The 25,975-nt window shown below is 41.2% G+C and overlaps 1 protein-coding gene across 1 annotated transcript in view; it reads left to right on the forward strand.

Annotated features, from left to right (window-relative positions):
* Positions 1-878: 878 nt before the first annotated feature.
* LOC136876168 (dipeptidase 1) overlaps positions 879-25,975 on the forward strand; it is a 602,180-nt gene continuing 577,083 nt past the window's right edge. The window contains exon 1 of the mRNA XM_068228333.1: positions 879-1,012. The gene's annotated coding sequence lies outside the window, so the exon portion shown is untranslated. The remainder of the gene's footprint in view (positions 1,013-25,975) is intronic.

The raw sequence follows: 25,975 nt of genomic DNA on the forward strand, positions 1-25,975 counted from the left end.
GTTTACCCTCCAGGGTTGGTTTTTCCCTCGGACTCAGTGAGGGGTCCCACCTCTACCGCCTCAAGGACAGTGTCCTGGAGCGTGAGACTTTGGCCCGGGGATACAACTGGAGAGGAGGACCAGTGCCTCACCCAGGCGACTTCACCTACTATATTGAACAGGGGCCTTGTGAGGGATGGAAAGATCGGAAAGGATAGATAAGGAAGAGGAAAGGAAGCGGCCGTGTCCTTAAGTTAGGTACCATCCCGGCATTTGCCTGGAGGATAAGTGGGAAATCACGGAAAACCACTTCGAGGTTGGGTGAGGTGGGAATCGATCCCCCTCTACTCAGTTGACCTCCCGAGGCTGAGTTGACACTGCTCCAGCCCTCCGGGCCTCCGGGCCTCCAGGCCTCCGGTCCTCCGGGGGTGGCAGCTAATAACACTAACCACTAGACCACAGAGTCGGCCCTATTCAATCTAACGTTTCAACATTCAACTATGTAGGCTACTACATATAGTTACCGTTTTTAATATTTATTTGTATTTGCAAATGGTATAATTAGCTCAAGTGCGGCATTAACAAAATAAAATATTTAAAAACTTCAAATGCGGCGTAATGAATTTTATTTTTGTATGTATTTGGAAGTTTATCTTCCTAGTGCCCATCATTTATTTTATATATTGAACAATGTGAGAAAGGGCTTATATTGACTCTGATGACAGTCTGTACAGATACTGAAGCAGTAATGGCATCAGAGAGACACATAGACGACTAAAACAGTCATTGCTCTGGCTAGGACAAAGTGGGAGACGCACATGCGCAGTTCACAGTCGTCGAGCGAACGAGGCGACGCTTCAAAACACATTTCCCTCAGTAGGTCATCGCCGCGCGCTAGAGACGATCACGTGCTAACAACTGTTCCGGGAGCAATGTGCGTCTCGTCTCGTTCGATAGTCGACCAGTCCCTCCAAGTGAAACGTGATTCAATGTGCCAGTAATACATAGCTCTTCACTCTGCTTACTCAGAAATGTAAGCAAAAGTAATTTCTTTTATTTCAGTACGTAGATAATTCCCAAGTTAGGACGTAGATTTCATAGAGTTATTCCTATGTGCACTTGAATCAAGTAAATATTGTAGTTTTTACCTTACAAGGTATTGAATTATTTCCTGGTGTTAATTCACCTTCTATTTTTTCAGTGATAGAAATGTAGTTCAGAAAAAAATATGCCCTTTAGTTCTCCTAGAAATTTGTTTTCCAATGTAGAAACGAGTAATAATAATAATAATAATAATAATAATAATAATAATAATAATAATAATAATAATAATGATTGAACGGTCAGCTTAAAGGCCCTCAGTTCTGGGAGTCCGGGTTCTATTTCTAGTCAGATCCGGAATTTCAGTCGCGTCAGATAAATTTCTGAAGCCTCTATGGCTCAGGCGGCAGCACGCTGGCCTCTTTACCTCTGGGTTCCGTGACCAAATCCCGGTCACTTGATCTGAGATTTATGCTGGACAAAGCGGAGGCGGGACAGCTTTTTCTCCGGGTACTCCGGTTTTCCCTGTCATCTTTTATTCCAGCGACACTCTCCAGTATCATTTAATTTCATTCGGCAGGCATTAATCATTGCCCCAGAGGAGTGTGACAGGCTTCGGCAACCGGCACAATTCCGATCCTCGCCGCTATATTCATTCCATTCCTGCCCGGTCGAACAACTGGAAATAGGCTGTGGATTACATTCAGGCAAATTCTTCTGGCTCTTGGGGATGGGTGATCGAATACTTCTTCCAAATCTTCATTTACATACAATATATCACACTGTTAACCACCACAGACTCACGCAAAGGAGAACACAACCTCCCACATAGGATTAGCGTCAATAAAGGCATCCGGGCGTAGAACTGCACTTAATCTACAAGGTAGTCACGACCCTGAATAATGGGAAAATATCCAATAACTAATAACAATAAAAATAATAATTTCGTGTGGCTATTGCTAACCAGGTGCAGCCCTTTGTAAGATAGACCCACGGGGGTGGGGGCATGTGCCGCGTACGGGAAACTGCGTGTTATTGTATTGGAAGATAATGTTGTCTGTGGTGAATGAGTTGCAGGGATGTTGGGAACAGCACAAACACCCAATCCCAGAGTCAAGGGATTTAACTATTTAAGGTTAAAATCTCCGACCCAGTTGGGAACCAAACCCGGGGCCCTCTGACTATTCAGCCCAGGAGCCAATAATAATAATAATAATAATAATAATAATAATAATAATAATAATAATAATAATACCAAACTGAGTTGTTCAGACCGTGGAGTGCATTCTGAGCTCAAGTTAGCGGGTTCGCTTCCGACTCAGTTCGGTGGTATTTGAAGATGCTCAGCCTGGTATCGGTAGATTTACTGGGATGTGAAATAATCCCCACGAGACAAAATTCCAGTACCTCAGCGTTTCCGAAAATCGTAATAATAATAATAATAATAATAATAATAATAATAATAATAATAATAATAATTTCGAAAATGGGTTCTTTAATGAGCCAGTAAATCTACTGACACCATATGTGGGCAGTTTTAAATGACAATCAAATGTGCCGGATTTGATCCACTAATCATGAGCAAGTACCTTACCAACTGCACCGTACTTATACTTTGAGTAACTCGGAATTTATGAGCAATGGTATGTTATTAAGTTGCGATAGTGAAATATTTAGTGTAATAGTGACCATTTACAGTGTCTTTTAACGCTCACGTTTATCATGCAAACTCCAGGAAATTTCGGAAATGTTGACATAATTTAGATCGAAGTTACAATTCTAAAACCCAGTCTCTGAATTGGGGGAAGGGGGTTAAATTAAAAAGAAAACCTCTGTGTTCTGAATCGAAACGCTAACTATCTCGCGTCTCCTATTTCTTTTATGACATAATTGGTAGAACATATTTCTTTTTAACTTTAATATCCGTAAATATTTCAAGATTATTATTATTATTATTATTATTATTATTATTATTATTATTATTATTATTATTATTATTATTATTATTATTATTATGTCCGGCTTCTTGGCTGAGTGGTCGGCGTAGTCACCTTCAGTTCAGAAGGCCCCGGGTTCGATTCCCTGCTGGATCGAAGATTTTAACTTTAAATGGTTATTATCCTGGCTGGGGACTGGGTGTTAGTTAATACCCACACTATCCTCCACCACAAAAGCATGCAGTTCCGATACACGGCAGGTGCCGCCCACCCTCGTTGGAGGGTCTGCCTTACAAGGGCTGCACTAGGCTAGGAATAGCCACACGAAATAATAATAATAATAATAATAATAATAATAATAATAATAATAATAATAATAATAATAATAATAGTAATAATAATTTCAGGTATTGCCTGGAAAAATTTGTTTTTATTGCCCTCTCTTAGTCTTGCCAACGGCCGTAGCCGTGTTGAAATACCGGATCCCGTGAGATCTCCGAAGTTAAGCAACATTGGGCGTGGTCAGGAGTTGGATGGGTTGCCACGCGCTGTCGGTGGGGGGTAAGGGAATGGAGGAGCGGAAAGGAACTGGCCACTCTACCGCACGTAAACTCCGGCTCAGGAACACCTCTGCGGAGGTTCGGACCTGCCTTCGGGCAGAATAACCCTTACCCTACCTTAGTCTTTGGCTTGACGATTTGAAAGTGACTGAGGTATGAGTGATGCAAGTAACACCTTTCCTCTGCAGTCAGTTCCTGTGATAAGTGGAGTGGAGATGTCGCTGATAGAGGTGGGGGAGGGGGACAAGGGGAGGGTTGTTGGTGTATGCATTTCAGTGGGGTTGGTGAATGATGATTATGTAATAGCACGTTCTAGATCGATGAGGAATACAACACTCCTTATTTCCCAAACAAGCCTTTCATGGCGCGCACTCTATGAAGTTGTTGGGGATCCAACAAGCCTATACAATGTAATAATAATAATAATAATAATAATAATAATAATAATAATAATAAAATCATACAAACCACAACAGAGTCAAGTTTGGATATCTGTAATACCTCGTAAGGTGGAACCTTGTGTACGGTACTTCAGAATTTAAATTTTATAGGAAAAGGTTTATTTAACAATGATGCCTGATGTACGAGTATGGGTGTGTGGATATGATAAACAGTACGTACATGGTGGAGCATCAAATAGAAACTGAGTACGTTGACTTGATATTTTCATTTTTTTCTTCATTAACAGTTTTATTATTCGTGACAAACGATTTAAGACGCTTCAAACTGATTTTCTGGCTTAATTAAGTAGTTTGTAAAGAATCAGTAAAGACCTAAAATAATTTTGGAATGTCATACAAGAAATTGCGCTTTGTAATATTAAGTTTCGATTTGTATGGTATACAACGGTGGTGCAGATTACTGCGTGCAGAGTATTTATGGTTAATATTCTGAATTCTATTTTTGATTTTGTCAATATATTTGGGTATTACAGCCGATTTACCTTAAATATATTTCTTCAGCATGACCACTCGAGTATAATCTTTCTTTCTGATAAATTATTCGTAGGATAAGGATTTGAACAACTTGTATTTTATTGGTTACGTTTATTAAGCCCCTCACCATGCAAGTATTCCGTAAGACAGAACATACTAAATAAGAATAATAATAATAATAATAATAATAATAATAATAATAATAATAATAATAATAATAATAATAATAATAATAATAATAATAATAATAATGTATTTTCATTGTTCAGCGTTGATATGATTTAGGACTTAATCTGCCCACGTAAGAGGACGCACTGGACATTAACACCCGTACGGAACGAGTTGCCCATGCGGTTAGGGTCGCATAGCTCTGAGCTTGCATTCGGAAGATGGTTGGTTCAAATCCCACCGTCGGCAGTCCTGAATAGGGTTTTCCGTGGTCTACCATTTTCACACCAGTCAAATACAGGGTCTGTACCTTAATTAAGGCCAAGGCCACTTCCTTCCCAATCCTAGCCCTATCCATCCTTGCGTAGCTGCAAACCTTCAATGTGTTGGTGAGACGTTAAACCATCAAGAAAGAAAAAAAAAAGACCTATAATATATGCTTATTTGATTGTTCCACATCACCTTCGTACAGACGAATTTTATATTTCCCACTTTATCAAGCTACGTCGTGACTTTACATCATAAACATATTAAATATTTGAGGGATCTGCAAAAATCGTCGTAACTTGGGGATATACTGTATAGTAATATGTTCTTCAAATTTGTTCTATCAGGGAGGCTGATGAAGAAAGCTCACCGAAAAGATTTGTCTACTGTTTTAGAGGACTTAATCAACTCCGGTAATGCCATATTATTTATTTATTTATTTTTTAATAGACTGGTTTAGTATAATAGAGAGCTTTATAGTCTTTAATACGTCAAAGTGGGGTGAATAACTATCTAACAAATTAACTAACTAAATAAAAAATTCGTGTGTATATTTCTAGCCGAGTGCAGCCTTTGTAAGGCAGACTCTCCGATAAGGGTGGGTAGCATCTGCCATAAGTAGGTAAATGCGTGTTATTGTGGCGGAGGATAGCGTTATGTGTGGTGTGTGAGTTCCAGGGATATTGGGAACAGCACAAACACCCAGTCCCCGAGACATTGGAATTCACCAATGACTGTTAAAATCCCCGACCCGACCGGGAATCGAACCCGGGACCCTCTGAACGGAAGGCCAGTACGCTCACCATTCAGCCAACGAGTCGGACAACTAACTAACTAACTAACTAACTAACTAACTAACTAACTAACTAACTAACTAACTAACTAACTAACTAACTAACTAACTAACTAACTAACTAACTAACTAACTAACTAACTAACTAACTAACTAACTAACTAAATAAATAAATAAATAAATAAATAAATAAATAATACGTCCATCAGAAAGTAACAACAGGTGGAATCGTAACATCTTGCAGTCCACCGAAAACAACAACAACAACAACAACGATATCATGAAATGGGAGTTTTCCCGTTTTTTACAATTTGCTTTACATCGCACCGACACGGATAGGTCTTATGGCGACGATGGGATAGGAAAGTTTTGTAGGAGTGGGAAAGAAGCGGCCGTGGTCCTAATTAAGGTGCAGCTCCAGCATTTGCCTGGTGTGAATATGGGAAACCACGGAAGAACCATCTTCACGATTTCCAACAGTAGGGTTCGAGCGCTCTATCTCTAGAATGCAAGCTGACAATCACGTGAGGCAAACCGCACGGCCATTTGCTCGTTGAGAATACTTTTAGCTGTTGCTCCAACCAACATTCAAAATGTGAGGAAAAACGGATTGACTAGCTTCGACAAACTAGGTAATGTTTTTAGAAAATTATATTAAAGTACAATCTACGAAAGACCTTGGAGTAGTGGAAACCTCGTCATAAAGCGGGATAGAGAGTTCGCTTCTATGTCCGGCCCCCTTTCTCGCCATGCATTAACCTGGTACTCAGTTGTGGTAACAGTCGAGTGAATTCTAGGACCAAGGGCATCTTTAGATATGTCTTTTTAAAAAGTTTTCGACTTCGTATCGGGGAACTGCACCAACGTCCTTCCGGGTGGACCATGAGCAACTTCAGCATCAATAACAGGGAGAGGTAGCCAAGATTTAAACTCGATGGTGTTCCTTCTGAAGAGTCGTTAAATCTTGGGTCACTCAGCCTACTCGAGGAATGAGAAACTGGTTATTTTCCACTGTCTAAGGACACGGAATTAATCACTTCATTTATATACAGCTGCCAACCTTAACGTATCCACAAAGACGCACATGAAATGCTGTCAGTTGGTACAGTCATTTATTCACATCTATTTACAAATTAAACACACACATAACCTTAATCACTGCTGTCACAAACAAAACACTCACATCACAAACCGCCATTCTGAAAATTGCCTATCACTGCACATGGAGACTGCAACCTTAAAACACAGTTGAAACAGATGATTGCTTAAAAGCTTGTCACAACACGTGGTCACAAGTATAACCTGTTAACTCATAACTCTACTGAACAATAACTCGTCGTTACCATCAAGACCACCTCCTTATATACGTGCTTGGTCAGGCTTCTAGAAAGATGTATTACCAAAATACCTTCTCGTAAATTCTCGAGTGCCTAACAATATGGTTATAATGTACAGAATATTCTACCATGATCTAGTGCCATTCTGGAAGTTACAGTGTGTTTCCCAATTCTGTAGCGGATTTCACATCATATACAGATAATAATAAATTATAAAATATTAATTTACAGTTATTTACATTAACTGAACTCATATAAATATTTATGTACAGCACATGTTTCATGACATAACCTCACAAACAACGCGACCGTATCGTAATAATAATACAAATACTAACTGGATGTAACACTTCATAGCCATACATTACGAATAATAATAATAATAAAAATAATAATAATAATAATAATAATAATAATAATAATAATAATTCCAAGGATTTAATTTTAGAGATTGTTGGGCTATCTTATGTTAATATAATTAGTTTTTTTATATTTCTTCTCTACAGGTTTGACTGCATGTTAATCTTTACTCAATACTTGCATTATTTACCCATGGGTGAGAGCATATTGTTTTCAAGTTATATCTGTTTATCACACTTGCGTCAACCTCAGTAATGGCACCGTTATTGGTCTTTAACCTTCTGATCACAAGATTGCGTTCGATCTTGGCTAAGTTCAGTGTCGTTTGAAGGTGTTTAAGTGCGACAACTCCATGGCATTGACTTCCGCCATATTAAAGAAATCTCGGAGAATATTATTTATCGACACCTTGGAATTCGAGAGACCTTTAGCATATTGCTTGGTGCTGAGTCTTTTATCTTCCGGGGGCTGCCTGGCCTGCATTATTTACCCATGGGTGAGAGCATATTGTTTTCAAGTTATATCTGTTTATCACACTTGCGTCAACCTCAGTAATGGCACCGTTATTGGTCTTTAACCTTCTGATCACAAGATTGCGTTCGATCTTGGCTAAGTTCAGTGTCGTTTGAAGGTGTTTAAGTGCGACAACTCCATGGCATTGACTTCCGCCATATTAAAGAAATCTCGCAGAATATTATTTATCGACACCTTGGAATTCGAGAGACCTTTAGCATTTTGCTTAGTGCTGAGTCTTTTATCTTCCGGGGGCTGCCTGGCCGAGGCGATGAAGACACACCCGGAAGGACGTGGGTTCGAATCCTTGTCAGGAAGTCGAAAAATTTAATAAATGAGATTTCCACTTTCGGAAGTGCATATGGATCTGAAGTTCACTCAGCCTACACTAAAAATGAGTACCAGGTTAATTCCTGGGGGCAAAGGCGGCCGGGCGTAGATCCAACCACTCTACCCCACCAAGTGTCAAGGTTACGATTAGTAGAAGTCTTTACGTTACTTTAGTCTTACGGGCAAGTAAAATAATTGCTGAGAGAGAAAAATTCTGGCACTTCGTGGTCTCCGAAATCCACCCCTCAAAGGGCCTTCATTGCCTGTATGGGGATGACCGTACTTTCCGTATCCCTTAATGACCGACGTTAGTTTTAAGGTTAAAAAGGATGTGGACATCAGCGGTATGTTCAGCGTTCTCAAGTCATCAGGCAACTTTGAAGAGGCAAATTTCAAAAATATCTCATTATTATTATTATTATTATTATTATTATTATTATTATTATTATTATTATTATTATTGTTGTTGTTGTTGTTGTTGTTGTTCTTATTAACAAATGCATTGCAACTGGGAAATAACTCGGTGGAAATACTTACTTTCAACACTATGACAACAAAGTAAAACTCAAACATAAATTATACAACAACAACAACAAATACAACAAACAATTCCATAACGAAATATTTAATAAATTACAGTCCCTTTCTTTCTTAATCTGCTTACTCTCCATAGGCTTTTTTACACCGGGCGAGTTGGCCGTGCGCGTAGAGGCGCGCGGCTGTGAGCTTGCATCCGGGAGATAGTAGGTTCGAATCCCACTATCGGCAGCCCTGAAAATGGTTTTCCGTGGTTTCCCATTTTCACACCAGGCAAATGCTGGGGCTGTACCTTAATGAAGGCCACGGCCGCTTTTTCCAACTCCTAGACCTTTCCTATCCCATCGTCGCCATAAGACCTATCTGTGTCGGCGCGACGTAAAGCCCCTAGCAAAAAACAAAAAAACACATAGTTGTTTTTTCCCTCGGACTCAACGAGGGATCCCACCTCCACCGCCTCAAGGGGAGTGTCCTCGAGTGTGAGACATTGGGTCGCGTTAGGTATCATCCCGGCATTTGGCTGAATAAGAAGTGGGAAACCACGAAAAATCACTTCCAGGATGGCTGAGGTGGGAATCGAACCCACCTCTACTCAGTTGACCTCCCGAGGCTGAATGGACCCCGTTCCAGCCCTCGTACCACTTTTCAAATTGCCCGGGCTGAGTGGCTCAGACGGTAAAGGCGCTGGCCTTCTAACCCCAACTTGGCAGGTTCGATCCTCTCTCAGTCCGATGGTATTTGAAGGTGCTCAAATACGACAACCTCGTGTCGGTAGATTTTCCTACATGTAAAAAATATTACGGGTCAAAATTTCGGCACTTCGGCGTCTCCAAAAACCGTAAAAGTTGTTAATGGGACGTAAAACCAATAGCATTATTATTACAACAGATTGAGTGGTACAATGACTTACTATTAATTTAACATTTCAAGTACACCATAATTACAAATTCACAGGTAACTAAAATATTTATAATGCCTTAACACTACTGTTTACAGTAGGCTGAGTTTAACATTGAAATAGAACATCACCGCATATAAATTTACACAAAAATGTACAGGATACTGGAGTATATTCTTGGAGCATCTTATATTTTTAGGAAAAGGCTCTACGACTGCTGCAATTATCATTTTTTTACAATTTAAAAAAATATTTAGCACGGATAGTTTTGCACAGTCTACCTTTTACTTTACGCGGTTGATCAGTCCTGCTTATGCAGTAGGAATTTTCTAATCGACTGTTCAACTCACCCCAAGCAGGGTTATTCACATACGCTTTGTACACGGCACAGAACCATGCTTTTTTTCTTTCTAGTTCCCAGTGTCTCCCACCTATGTTTCTCTAACACTAGAGTACTTCTTGCATTGAAATAATAGAACACGAGCATTGCAGCCTTTTGGTGTACCATCTCTGTTTCATTGACGAACCCTATTTGGTATTGGTCCAAAACGGCTCCTCCATATTCCAGGATGGCCTCACGAGTGATAAATAGCCCGGCGCCTTCGCCTGGGACTTGCTTACCCTTTAGCACCCTCATCACGAAGTGTAAAGACTTACACGCTTTCAATAATTACAATTTCTATGCGAGTGCCCCATTTTTAGGTCTGTTACTTCCAGGTAATTCGGACGCGAAATTTTTGCCAAATTCTATTCAGGATGCTGACTGAGCCGCTTTCAGACCTCAAGCCATTTTACATTTTATGCAGCGCTGGTATATCGTCCGAACAAGCTAGGGCAGTAAATCGGCCCTCGGGCTGTAACTATTACCGAAATGTGCGGTGAGATGTTCGGTTCGATGAACAACACGTCGAGAGCGTAATACGCCTACGTACGTACTTTATAGGCACGCTGCATTCAATATTCTTTAGACGGACAAATAATAACACAGTAGTCATTATTAAGCAGAGAGCCTCCGTGGCTCAGGCGGTAGCGCACCGGCCTCTCATCGCTGGGTTCCGTAATTCAAATCCCGGTCACTCCATGTGAGATTTGTGCTGGACAAAGCGGAGGCGGGACAAGACTCTGGTTTTCCCTGCCGTCTTTCATTCCAGCGACACTCTCCAACATCACTTCATTTCATCTATCAATCATTAATCATTGCCCCAGAGGAGTGCGACAGTTTTCTTAGCCGCCACATTTCCTATCCTCGCCGCTAGATGGGGACTTCATTCATTCCATTCCTGACCCGGTCGAATGACTGGACACAGGCTGAGGATTTTCATTCTTCTCTTCTAGCCGTGGATGGAGTATGTAGCAAAAAATAAATAAAACGCTACCATATATTGTTCACACTAATGACATTTCTAAAAGGAAGTGGTTGCTATAGACTTGTGAATGTATTGTTGAGTTCGAAGTCTTTTCTAATAATTACTTATGCTGAAGTAAGTGCAACAAGATTATTCGGTTGTGAAACTTCAATAGCTATGTTGTAAATATTTATAAAAATAATGAAGAGATTATACATATTTCAAGTTTGAATGTTCCCAATTTTAAGGACGAAATTAGTATCTCACGCCTGCAAAATTCGAACACATATTATTTACAGAAGAATGGAAAGACACGCTGAAGCTGAGTTGGGAGAAGATCAATGTGGCATCAGAAGAAATGTAGGAACACGTGAAGCAATCCTGAGTTTACGTCTCATCTTAGAGGATCGAATTAAGGACAATCCCACGTACATGGCGTTCGTAGATCTAGAAAAGGGATTCGATAATGTTGATTGGACCAAGCTATTTGAAATTCTAAAGGTGATTGGGATCAGACACCGAGAACGAAGAATTATCTACAATCTGTATAAAAATCAGTCTGCAGTGATAAGAATCGAGGGCTTGATAAAAGGAGCAGCAATCCAGAAAAGAGTTAGGCAAGGTTGCAGTTTGCCCCCCCCACCCTCCTTTTCAATGTTTACACAGAACAGGGAGTAAAGGAAATCGAAGCATAATTTGGAAAGAGAATCACAATCCAACGAGAGGAAATCAAAACCTTGAGATTTGCCGATGATATTGTTATTTTATCTGAGACTGCAGAAGATCTCGAGAAGTTGCTGAATGGTATGGGCGATGTTTTGGCTAAGGAGTACAAGTCCAAAAACAAAAGTAATGGAGTGCAGTCGAACGAAAGCAGGTGATGCAGGTAATATAAGATTATTAGATTAGGAAATGAAGTCTTAAAGGAAGTAGATGAATATTGTTACTTGGGTAGTAAAATAACTAACGATGGCAGAAGTAAAGAGGACATAAAATGCAGACTAGCAAAAGAAAGGAAGAGCTTTCTTAAGAAAAGAAATTTGCTCACTTCAAACATTGATATAGGAATTATGAAGATGTTTCTGAAGACTTCCATCTGGGGCGTGGCATTGTATGGAAGTGAAACATGGACGACACCTAGCTCAGAAAGAAAGGGAGTATAAACTTTTGAAATGTGGTGTTACAGAAGAACGCTGAAGGTGAGATGGATAGATCGAATCACAAATGAAGGCATACCGTACTAATCGAATTATTGAGAGGAGATAGATTTGGCTAAATTTTGCGAGAAAAGGAGAGAGAAAGGACACACCTTAAGACACTCAGGACTTGTTCAGTTGGTTTTTGAAGGAAGTGCAGGTGGTAAGAACGGTAGGGGTATATCAAGGTATGAATATGACAAGCAGATTAGAGCAGATGCAGGATGCGATAGTTACGTAGAATTGAAAAGGTTATCACAGGACAGGGTGGCATGGAAGGCTGCATCACACCAGTCTATGGCCTGATGACTCAAACAACAACAACAACAACAACAACAACAACAACAACAACAACAACAACAACATGTTATTAGTGGTCCTATAGATAAACACTACATAATTAAAGTTATATAGTATGACAATATCGATCATTTACGCCTTATACATTTTTACCGTACCGGCTATGGTGATATATTCATGAATTTGGATTTTTTGTTGCTAAGTCCATATCAGCGCCGAATCATGAGAAAATGGGTAAACAGAATTTAATGAAAATCGGTATGTAAAGTCGAGGAATAAGCAACTATAGTCTACGCTATTAATAATACGATTCTCTAATATCACAGAGTCGGAAGAAAACTAAGTGTGAAGGCCTACAATATAGAAAGCTCATACAATTGATCAACAATAACCCTCCAGTGGTCGCGTGGATTATTATTGTAATCCAGGCTTATTTATGTTATGTCTGCAAACCTAACACACTTGCTTTTGGTACCTGCCAAGTTTGGGTCAAAAGGCCAGCGCCTCAACCGTCTCAGCCACTCTGCCCGGCAAATAAATTTTCCATGCTGCGTCAAAATATTGGATATATCGTGTACTTGTCCCTGATTAGTGCATATATCATCCTCCATCCTTCTTATAACTTCGAAAATCAACATTTGAAAACATAAAATAGTTAATAAAATACCCACCGAAAATTGGGATACGATTGTAATCCACGCGACTATGGCGTTATATTTTCGAGCGCGACCACCACATTACATTGCCATTGTTTGTTGTGATGTGCTTTCTGTCTTCTGCTGTCACTCATCCCCGTACCGAGTATGACAGCCTGCCTGAATATTGGCGGGAAATAGCTGGGGAATTGGATAACTTTCTTCTTTAGCGTGCCATTCCTCTGGTTCATACATTTTCTGATACTACTGGTACGTAACACACTGACCCATCATAGTATTCCAGCATTCAATTTATATTCTGAGGCAATAATTAAAATGAACAGTGTGCACATTTAACGGAGTAATGGCAGAGGAGTGTTCGCGGCTGTCTGTGCCCTGTCATTCCAGCACTGAAACTTTGGTCTGTTAGATCGGCAGCGCAGTACTGGTCGTTAAAAGTGAGAAAATGTGCGGTTTTCCATTTGATCGAGTATTTTACATGATAACATTGCTTTTAATTGCTGCATTCCTACTGAAGTCATTCTAATGATCTATGTTGACTTCAGTTGGAAAAGCCACAAAGACAAACTTTCCGACAATTCCGTGGCTAGTCATTTTTATATTTGATCACCTAATCTGCTCACACAATGAACTATAAATTTGAAAACATGAAAGTTATAAAATATGAAGATAGTTTCTATTGTCGCTTACTGTCGTTTTATGGTTATACAGGCCTATTTTACTTCGCTTTAAAATATTACGTTAATGTCTAAACATACGTGTTATTTTCATTCTTCGCTATTAATTCTGAAATGAAAATTATCCTGTCATGCGTAAACTTTTGTATGTATGAAGGTCTTAACTTGGCATTTAATATCCTCGGTGCTACGTGCCTCGCGTGTATTACACAGCTTGAACCTTAATATATAAATAACTATTACAGTCTTTAATTACTGTATGAACAATGCTTTCCAATCTCATGCCGTTTAATTACATTTACTATCCCACTTGAGAAACACACTGAGATCGGGCAATGGCGACCATGGGACATGAGATAAACCCGACATTCCTATAAACCATAATAATGCTATTTTTTAACGTCCCACTAACTACTTTGACGATTTCTGAAGACACCAAGGTGTCGGAATTTGGTTTCGCAAGAAGTTCTTTTACATGGCAGTAAATCAACCGACAAGAGGCTGACGTATTTGAGCAGTTTCAAATACCACCGTACTGAGCCAGGATCGAAACTGTCAAGTTGGGGTCAGAAGGCCAGCGCCTCTACCGTCTGAGCCACTCAGCACGGCTCCGGCGTTCCTTCCAGTTACAAGTGTAACCTTCTTTCTCCAATCTTCCCTATTTGAATGTATTTGTTCAGCTCTTTTTATTTTAATTTTTGCAATTTGCTTTACGTCGCACCGACACAGATAGGTCTTATGGCGAAGATGGGAAAAGAAAGGGCTAAGATGTCAAGGAAGTGACCGTGGGCTTAATTAAGGTACAGCCCCGGCATTTGCCACGTATTAAAATGGGAAACTATGGAAAACCATTTTCAGGGCTGGCAACAGCGGTGTTCGAACCCACCATCTCCAGAATGAAAACTTATAGCTACGTGACCCAAAACACACACCCACTTGCCCGGTTTTCTTATCTTCTGATCCCGATGATACTGGGCTCTTGGGGAATATGACGTCTTCAGTTTTAACGCTCCCATGTTCTTCAACAGTCGGACTAATCTCCAGGCAAAGAGGCTTGCAATACCTTTGAATGAAGAATTGTTGGAAGAAGGAAAGGGGGCGACCAATAAAAACATGATTACCGGAGCACCCTTCAGTTCTTTTACGGTGATAAAAAGAACTACTTGTCCGCCTCTGTGGTGTAGTGGTTAGCGTGATTAGCTGCCATCCCCGGAGGTCCGGGTTCGATTCCCGGCTCTGCCACGAAATTTGAAAAGTGGTCCGGGGTCCACTCAGCCTCGGGAGGTCAACTGAGTAGAGGTGGGTTCGATTCCCACCTCAGCCATCCTGGAAGTGGTTTTCCGTGGTTTCCCACTTCTCCTCCAGGCAAATGCCAGGATAGTTCCTAACTTAAGGCCACGGCCACTTCCTTCCCTCTTCCTTGCCTGTCCCATCCAATCTTCCCATCCCTCCACTAGGCCCCTGTTCAGCATAGCAGGTGAGGCCGCCTGGGCGAGGTACTGGTAATTCTCCCCAGTTGTATCCCCCGACCCAAAGTCTGAAGCTCCAGGACACTGCCCTTGAGGCGGTAGAGGTGGTATCCGTCGCTGAGTCCGAGGGAGAAACCGACCCTGGAGGGTAAACAGATTAAGAAGAAGAAGAAAAAGAACTACTTAAGACAGAACTCTGTGGTTGCAACTTTGCTTTTATCTTTAGACCATGAATTAATCTATCATCGATACTCATTCCTTTAACCGATATCACTATTCTTCTATTTATTACTTGTGGTTTAACGTCACAAGAACACGTGCAGGTTTCCAGTGACGATATGATGAGCAAGGGATTGAACTGGAAAGATAATGGCTACGGCCTTAGTTAAGATGATGGATAACCTTGGACGACTATCTTCAGGGCAGCGAACGGTGAGATTCAAACATATTATCTCCCCAAAGCAAGCTTGTGGTTAAGCGATTGTTTGTCTTCTTTCTTGTACAGCGGGTGGGGTTGATTACAGCATTCCTCCATACATCAGGGATCTCTCATGTGAGTCAGATCTGTTGAAATAGTATTTCAACTAGTTCCAGTAAGTTATCTCCTGCGTACTTCAGAAGTTCAGCACCAATTGAACAATTTTATCCTTGCCAGATGCTTTGCTGTTTTTCAAGCTCTTGATAAATTCCTTAATTTCCAGAATCACTTGTGGTTCGTGACCGTGTAAATTCCCATATTTACTTTAGGTCAGCCATTATAATATTTGAGTAACACTGGTTTCTTAAGAATCATGCGTTGATATACGTCCGTGAAGATATGTAGCGAAAGAGTAACTGAGGAAACCACGCCGTCATCATTAACGAAACTAGGTATAAGGATTAAAGCAGTGAATATTAACCGTAGAGTCCCAACACTGTCCACTAATATATGATAAGCTGATGAAATAATTAAAATAAATTCATCGTTAATTTTTAAAGAGGAATACGGGAACAAGATTGAAGAACATAACATCGTTGAAGTTGAAGAAACCAAACTTCGTATGTCACAATGCTCTTCCTATGCATTATTTTCCTTATGACTGGCCATGCCTTCCAACCACATATGGGTATGAAGTCCATCAGAACAATTTTCGTTGTGTTCATTTTCCTATGCGTATGTTTACTCACACCTACAGTATAGCCTACTGTATATAAGGTTATTTTCCTTTACAATTCTGTGATATTTTATGTCACTGTATTTCAGCAACTACGGCACTTTTACTTGGAAAGAGTTTTTCTTGTCCGCCTCTGTGGTGCAGTCGTTAGTGTGATTAGCTGCCAGTCCCGGAGGCCCGGGTTCGATTTCCGGCTCTGCCACGAAATTTGAAAAGTGGTACGAGGGCTGGAACGGGGTCTACTCAGCCTCGGGAGGTCAACTGAGTAGAGGTGGGTTCAATTCCCACCTCAATCATCCTGGAAGTGGTTTTCCGTGGTTTCCCACTTCTCCTCCAGGCAAATGCCGGGATGGTACCTAACTTAAGGCCACGGCCGCTTCCTTCCCACTTCCTTGTCTTTCCCTTCCAGTTTTCCCATCCCCCCCCCAAGGCCCCTGTTCAGCATAGCAGGTGAGGCCGCCTGGGCGAGGTGCTGGTCATCCTCTCCAGTTGTATCCCCCGACCCAGAGTCTGAAGCTCCAGGACACTGCCCTTCAGGTGGTAGAGGTGGGATCTGGGATCCCTCGCTCAGTCCGAGGGAGAAACCGAACCTGGAGGATAACCAGATTAAGAAGAAGAAGAAGACGACGAGTTTTTCTTCATCATAATCTTCTTCAAAATTTATTGGGGATGGTAGGTGATAGAGATTGGACGAGCTTTATGGTTGAATGGCCTTCCTGACACAAACCCTGTATGCGTACTTCTGTGGTGGTTGGCAGTGTGGTGTATGTAGATGAAGATATGTGTATTAAGAACACATACAGCAAGTCCTCATGCCGGAGGAATAGACCGTACGAAGTTAAAATCTCTGGACCGGTCAGGAACTGAACCTGGAGTCCTCAGAGCGGGACTTTTTTAAAGGTTCAATTAAAGTTCATGTTACGTTATCAATACACGTTTTCTGTTCCTCATCACATGAATGAATAAATGAATTAATTAATAGAACAGAATACCGTTCTCTCCCATTCACGGATGACCAGCACCTTTTCATACCGTTGAGACGTACCTAGGTAGTCAGTAATTTAAAGCCGATACGGCTGGTTCAGCATGCCGTCATGACGTGGCGTCAAGAACTGACGCAGATTTCTTCCATGCTGGCATCAGTTCTTCGGTGTACCGTTGGAAGAAGTGCTTGGACTAGAATTGCGACTATTTTGAATAGTAATGAGCATCACTGTCCTACTACTGTCCATCCTTAAATCTTGCCTGTAAAAGAAAGTTTCTCCGCATGAGCTCTTATTACTTTATTTTTTGAAGCTATGTGTATCTGGTACGATAAATATTTTGCCCTTACATGCTGATCATCCGTGACTGGGAACATAAGAGTATTCTATTCCATTAATTAATTCATTTATTCATTACACGCGCATTGAAAAATTAATCTGTAGTAAAACATGCAGTTAGTGTATAGTAAGATAAAATTACTCACAATCAAATTGTTGCAGAAATATATTTAAAATGTAAGCTAATGTCCTATAATTGCTTCTTACAAATAATTGGACAAATTTAGACTTTCAACAAATTTCGTAGAACAATCTGCATGGTTTAGATCGCGTAACTGTCAACTGGCATTCGGGAGATAGTGGCTTCAACCCCACTGTCTGCAGCCCTGAAGATGGTTTTCCGTGGATTCCCATTTTCACACCAAGCAAATGCTGGGACTATACTTTAATTCACTCCCTTCCCACTCCTAACCATTTCCTATCCCACCGTCGTTATAAGACCTATCTTTGGCGGGCTGAGTGGCTCAGACTGTTGAGGCGCTGGCCTTCTGACCCCAACTTGTCAGGTTCGATGCTGGCTCAGTGCGGGACAGGCTTTTCTCCGGGTACTCCGGTTTTCCCTGTCATCTTTCATTCCAGCAACTCTATCCAATATCATTTCATTTCATCTGTCAGTTATTACTCATTGTCCCAGAGGAGTACGACAGGCCTCGGCAGCCGGCACAATTCCTATCCTCGCCGCTAGATGGGGGCTTCATTCCATTACTGACCCGGTCGAATGACTGGAAACAGGCTGTGGATTTTCAAAAATATAAGAAATGTGAAATTAATTCTCAGGTTTACCTATCTCTTGCCCATTTATACATTTTTCTTGTTCCTTTGCAATCCTTCATTACTAAACACATGCACTTTGTACATTTGGAAAACACATTTCCCTCCGGGTAAAATAATGTTTACCGGGCGAGTTGGCCGTGCGCGTAGAGGCGCGCGGCTGTGAGCTTGCATCCGGGAGATAGTAGGTTCGAATCCCACTATCGGCAGCCCTGAAGATGGTTTTCCGTGGTTTCCCATTTTCACACCAGGCAAATGCTGGGGCTGTACCTTAATTAAGGCCACGGCCGCTTCCTTCCAACTCCTAGGCCATTCCTATCCCATCGTCGCCATAAGACCTATCTGTGTCGGTGCGACGTAAAACCCCTAGCAAAAAAAAATAAATAATGTTTATGCTTGAGTATTTACGCTGCTCTATTCCTGGGCCTCAGTTATCAACCTCCTGAGCTTGAATCTCTCTATAAAAACGTCTTACCACTTGCTGTTTCAGCCGTTCTTTACTTTTACTGGTATGCTATCGGAATGTCGAAAGCTCATTCTTTAGGACAGTGTGTCAGAGTTACGGGAATTGGTAGGAGGTCCTAATACCCCACAGAGCGAGGATTCGGTTACGCATTGTAATCTAAGGTTGGAGAGACGTGGGTCTGATACGCCTCATTACGGAGTTTAGCTCAGTATCGATCTTCCGGACATACGAGATGTTGAGCCGGTACTGAATTACTATAATTAAGTCATAAGTTTTCAAAAGTTTGTTCCTAGAATCCACAATAGTTTTCAAGGCCGTGTGTCATTTTTAACTGGTCGACATTGCAGAGCACTTAGCCTTTTCTTTCATGGAACTGAAGGACGCCCAGATAGTTTCAAGTTATCAGGTAGTGGTTAGCGTGATTAGCTGCCACCCTCGGAGGTCCGGGTTCGATTCCCGGCTCTGCCACGAAATTTGAAAAGTGGTACGATGGCTGGAACGGGGTCCACTCAGCCCCGGGAGGTCAACTAAGTAGAGGTGGGTTCGATTCCCACCTCACCCATCCTAGAAGTGGTTTTCCGTGGTTTTCCACTTCTCCTCCAGGCAAATGCCGGGATGGTACCTAACTTAAGGCCACGCCGCTTCCTTCCCTCTTCCTTGCCTGTCCCATCCAATCTTCCCATCCCTCCACAAGGCCCCTGTTCAGCATAGCAGGTGAGGCCGCCTGGGTGAGGAACTGGTCATTCTCCGCAGTTGTATCCCCGACCCAAAGTCTGAATCTCCAGGACACGGCCCTTGAGGCGGTAGAGGTGGGATCCCTCGCTGAGTCCGAGGGCAAAACCGACCCTGGAGGGTAAACAGATTACGAACAAAACAAAACAAAACAAAACAAAACAAAACAAAACAAAACAAAACAAAACAAAACAAAACAAAACAAAACAAAACAAAACAAAACAAAACAAAACAAAACAAAACAAAACAAAACAAAACAAAACAAAACAAAACAAAACAAAACAAAACAAAACAAAACAAAACAAAACAAAACAAAACAAAACAAAACAAAACAAAACAAAACAAAACAAAACAAAACAAAACAAAACAAAACAAAACAAAACAAAACAAAACAAAACAAAACAAAAACACCTACATACCCTAATTCGAACGAAGCGTGGTTCAGGCCACGTTTGATATTTTAGTCATTTTGGCGAAAACACTTTTATGATTGAAATTGAAAGGATTGAATTTCTTCTTTCTTGTCACGAAGTTATTTCGTTGAATTCAAACCATTTATCACTTTAATAATGCTTTGTTTGCCAGTGTGCACACAGCAGAAATGGGCGTGGTGTCTGCTTTGCTTTCATTTTCCCCGCCATTGTAATTTTACATATTATTCCCATTTTCTCCCATAATATTCTGTCAAATATTACAAAATGTATATGGTGTATGTATCACAACTATATTAGGAAACCTGTGTATGGAATTTTTGATTGCAGCATTTTTTCAAGTAGTAGGATCCCTTAAATAAAAAACATTTATAACATAACATTCACACAATATATCCTCTTATATAAATTTGTACAGAAAAAAAAATACACAGTGCTTTTCAAAGAAATATCATCTACCTAATAACTAATTTTCATTAACATCTGAATTCCATTTCATAAGAAATGAATTAAACATTTCAAAAAGTATTTTCAAAAATATTTTTTTCGTAAAACTATTAATTGTATATGAAATATATTTTCGTGATGTACCTACTTTTATTTGGGTGATATTCCCACAACGTTTCGTGAAAATCCATGTATTAAACATACCTATTTATCTCCAGCTGTCCCCTTAAGTGAAGGAATACATTAACAACAGCCTGCAAGTCTCTTTGAGCCTGCACCAGGTAAGAAAATCCCAGTCTTATTGATTTTAGAACTAACTTAAATGTCACTTCATGTTGTAATGCACATACATATCTGGGGTGTAAGTTATTTTGTGAACAATTATACTGTAACAATCGTTTAAAAATACACAATTATATTTCTATTACATCTTGAACGTGAATATGAACATGCCAGAAGTGTGACTAAAATTTAGACAATACTTTTCACAAGGATGGCGTTCGTATTTTATTCTCTCAGCAAGAACAATTTTTCTTCCTCAGGGGGAGGGAAACCTATCTAAAATTGCTAATATTTGAAAAAAAACATTAATGATATTTTGACAGTGATGATTGTATTCACGATGATATGAGGAAGGATTAATCTACAGAGCGTTGGTATTCACGGCATGGCGCGAGTAACAAGCAGTTAGTATAGACTGTAATAGATCAAATGCGTGAACGGTAATGGGATCACGAGAGTGTATTACCTGGCAGCTGCAATAGACAGCGAGTCTTAGCTCCAAGCTCTTCTCAATTATAGACCGTAATTCCCCCTTTGTACGTGTCCCTGTGACACCAGAATGTGATTCTGAAGTCAGTGGTGCTTACGAGTTGACGTTACGTTGGTCAACTGGTTATTCGGTACATACCATGGTCATCTTATTTTTTATTCTTCCTGGCCTTTTATCCACTTGATATGAACTTAGCCCTGTTATACGACCGTATGTCCTTCTTGACGCCACATCTGTGTTGAGGGATGTACAGCATTTACTACTGCATGTTTCAGTGGTGGTTGGTATTATGGCGTATTGTGAGTAGGTGTAGAGATTGTTTATTACGACGCTCACAAACACCCAGTTTCCCAGCTGGAGGAATTTATATTATTCACTTAACATCCTCAGTCCAGCTGTAACTCGAACCAGGAGTCCTCTGAACGGAACGCCAGCAGGTTGAATATTCACACAAGTAACAGGTTAATATCTGCTCTGCATGCAGCTCTTTTACATGGTAATCATTTGTACAATGATTTTACATAGGGGTGGTCCGGCTCCATGGCTAAATGGTTAGCGTGCTGGCCTTTGGCCACAGGGGTCCCGGGTTCGATTCCCGGTAGGGTCGGGAATTTTAACCATCATTGGTTAATTTCGCTGGCACGAGGGCTGGGTGTATGTGTCGTCTTCATCATCATTTCATCTTCATCACGACGCGCAGGTCACCTACGGGTGTCAAATCAAAAGACCTGCACCTGGCGAGCCGAACATGTCCTCGGACACTCCCGGCACTAAAAGCCATACGCCATTTCATTTACATAGGGGTGGTGTTTAAAACGTTATTTTAAGAGAGATTTCAAGGTAAATACGAGGGGCGTACTATATTCTTTTACACTTTATTTTTTGTACGTTCGGGTATGGTTAACATTTCACTTTTGAAGGTGGTGACGTGTAACCAGTGTCTTGTTCCACCATTTGGGAGCAGCACACGCACAGGGGCCAACGAATGCACTGGCCATAGCCATTTCATAAAAACACTGTCAGCGTAGGAGCAGACATCATGGAAAGCATCCGTCAGGGACAGCGCTATACGACTTGGTTCCTATGGAAAGAAGGCATGACCACTCCAGAAATTCATCGGCGCTTGGTGGCAGTCTGTGCGATGTCACGGAAAACAGTTTACAACTGGGTGGAAGGTTGGGAAACAGGGCGCACATCGGTGCACAAGAGAACCAATTCTGGAAGGAATGTGACAGTGTCAACACCAACCAATATTCCCAGGGTCGAACAGGCCATACAAGAAAACAAATGCATCACATTTACGGAAATGGAGGCAGCCACGGGAATTAGCCGAAGCTCCCTGCAGCGGATAGTGGACGGCCACTTACAGTTGGGGAAGGTGTCAGCCACGTGGGTGCCAAGACTTTTGTCTGCAGACGAAGAGCAAAGGCGTGTGGACGTGTGCAGAGTACTTACGCAACGCCATGGTCAAGATCCAGCCGACAATGTCCAGCCCCACACTAGCGGAGAGACCACCGCTGCCATTGATCAAATGGGATTCACGGTGCTGACACACCCACCATACTCTCCCGACTTGGCACCAAGTGATTATCAACTGTTTGGGAACATGAAGAAACCTCTGCGTGGTCGCCGTTTTGCGGGTTTTGCAGAACTGGACACGGCTGTCAAGGCATGGGTACGCAGCACTCTGGAAAGAATGGTTTCAGGAAGGTCTGGAGGGACTGAAACATCGATGGCAAAAGTACGTACAATTACAAGGGAATTATGTTGAGAAGGTGGACATAGCAACTGATGTGTAATGTACTTCATTTGGGTAGAAAAATGAAAGTGTAAAACAATATAGTGCGCTCTTCGTATGTCCGGATTCGTGGCTGACTGGTTACCAAGCTGGCTTTAGGCCAGGGGGTTCCGGGTGTGATTCTCAGCATGGTCAAAGATACTAAGATTTTAATATTCATTGATTAATTCTTCTGGTTCAGGGACTGGGTGTACTGTTGGAACAAGTGCTTGTACAAAAGTGATGACCATGTTGAACACCAATGCATATCAGTGCCCCATTACTGCGTATCCTTGTCTTTGCCTGTAAAATGAAGGTTCTCAGTTAGAGCTCTTGTTATCTTATTTTCTGAAGAGATAATTTCAGATCTATAATATTTATAATAACTGGAACCATTATCAGCAACAACTTATTTTTTTTAGTATTGCATCCCAGCCATATTCATTGGTCAATGGATAAAGGTATTTTCTTTCCTTTTCAGTATTACAGGAGCATATGCACGGTGCAATTAATTCATCATCATCATCATCGTCGTCATTGTCATCATCTAATAAAGGCAATGCACTGTCGCTGTAGCCAAATCTGAGATCTTCTGCTAGCCTCTTCATGTTGCTATGTGAACCAAGTGTCAGTTCACCGCCGGAGTTCCTGATGTATGGCATCCTTGGTCGTCCCCTGGGTCTCTTTCCAACTACTTTACCTGCGATGATGGTTTGAAGAAGAGAGACATGTCTCAGTACATGACCAAGGAATTTTGTTTTCCTCTTCTTTACCGTACTTAATAAACATCGATTCTCCTTTATGTTTTTTAAAACTAGGTCATCTTTTATCCATCCAACTTGTCTTCTTCTCCTTAATCATATTTTTGCTTATCTGTTCTTATTTAATCATACTAACTACACGGTGTGAACGTGATTAGCACAGTGACTTAGTTGCTAGGTCTTCATCCAGACAGCGGAGGTCGAATTCCGATGGGTCCTAGGGTGAAATTACTCACTGAAAACCAATGTTACCAGAGAGGACATTCAGCCTCAAAATCCCAGTCAAAGCGTAAACGAGCCACGGTAGCTTCAATGACCCCAGAAATATTTCTAACCAGGTGAAGAAAGTTGATTTTTTCTTTTTACACAATTCGCTTTATGTCGCACCGACACAGATAGGTGTTATGGCGGCGATGTGATAGTCAAGAACTAAGAGTGGGAAGAAAGCGGCCTTGGCCTCGATTAAGGTACAGCCCCAGCACTTTCCTGGTGTGAAATGGGGAACCATGGAAAATCATCTTTAGGGCTGCCAACATTGGGGTGAGAACCCACTATCTCCCGAATGCAAGCCCACACCTGCGCGACCCTAACCGCACGGCCAGCTCGCTTGGTTGAGGAAAGTTAGTTTAATTCTAACATATGGCAGCGAACATCTAAGGGAGGGGGCGGGGGTGTCGAAGTCAATTAATTAAAATAATATTATAAATATAAACCTCAGTAGAAAGCAATATTTTAGGTTTACATTTCGTTTCACGAGTCAAGAAATCGTCCTAAACATGTCCTGACATTTTGTACACACCGCTCGTCTTTATTATCGACTGAATGATTTATATGGTTCTTCGGACGAGTGCACGTGATCTGTTTCCCCACAGTTTTCAATGTGCCTTCGTAGATAACATAGTTGATTATTTAGAGCAAGTGCAGGTAGTAACAAGATTCCACTAGTGAATCCGTGGATGGACGATTATTGAAATGTTGCAGGAAAGCAATGCGCTATAGGAATGATGGTATCTCTCTGTATCCTTCTTACCGTTTATCCGGAAGAATTCTCTAAACGCTAATGGACATAATGTGGAAATACAAACTGTAAACACAATGTTGTTGGTTGCAACATTCATGACCTAACATGTAAAGAAACAATCGTATTCAACGGTTCCATTTCAAGTGAAATAGTAGTGATGTGATGTAATGTGGTGTATGGTCTCTAGAGAAGCTTGGTGCAGATCTTTCTAGCTGACACCCGCGGGTGTGATGATGATGATGATGATGATGATGATGATGATGATGATGACGGTGATGTTTATAAGCAGAGCCTTGCATTGATGCGGATATCCGCGAAGTTAGTATCTTGGCGGATACAAACTGTATGGCAGTGCGGATAATTTTGCTGACAATTTCTAAATAATGGCGTTCATTGATTGTCACTCATATATACTCTTGCTTTTGCTTGTGGTTAGGCGACCCTTGACATCGGTATGGTTGAATAGTGATATATAAAGGGCCTTGAGACCTTAAAGCCTAACTGGCTCCTGCCCGCAATTAATGGAAGGAAGGAACAAAGGTCAATACGTCGACAGTTGTCGTAAGAGTAAATCCCTCATAAACCTGTCACTGTAGGGGTTCTGGTGCCAGGTGTCAGGCGTATTGTATTATGTTAACAGATCTATCCGTTTCAATACCTTGGGTGTAATGTACTGTAGTTAAATATTTAAATTCTCCGCGGATAACCATTTTGCGGATGCGGGTGCGGATAAGGAAGTGCGGATGTGGATATTATTTTGTATATCCGCGCAGGGCTCTATTTATAAGGAGGTAGGGAGAAGGCGAAACCCTTTTTCCGCGCATAGTCTACTCCTGAAGAATAATATCATTGGGTCTGCTCAACGATTAACGAATCACCATTAACAAGCTTCATACGCCGTCACTCTATATCAGAGCCTCTCAAACGCCCATAATCTCACGCGTACAAACAGCAGTGGAGAGTTTCTGTGCACAGTGCATCGGTTCCGCTCGGCTCGGCTCGGACCAACGCTTCGTCTCTGG

This window comes from Anabrus simplex, chromosome 6 (assembly GCF_040414725.1).
Source record: "Anabrus simplex isolate iqAnaSimp1 chromosome 6, ASM4041472v1, whole genome shotgun sequence".
Lineage (NCBI taxonomy): Eukaryota > Metazoa > Arthropoda > Insecta > Orthoptera > Tettigoniidae > Anabrus > Anabrus simplex.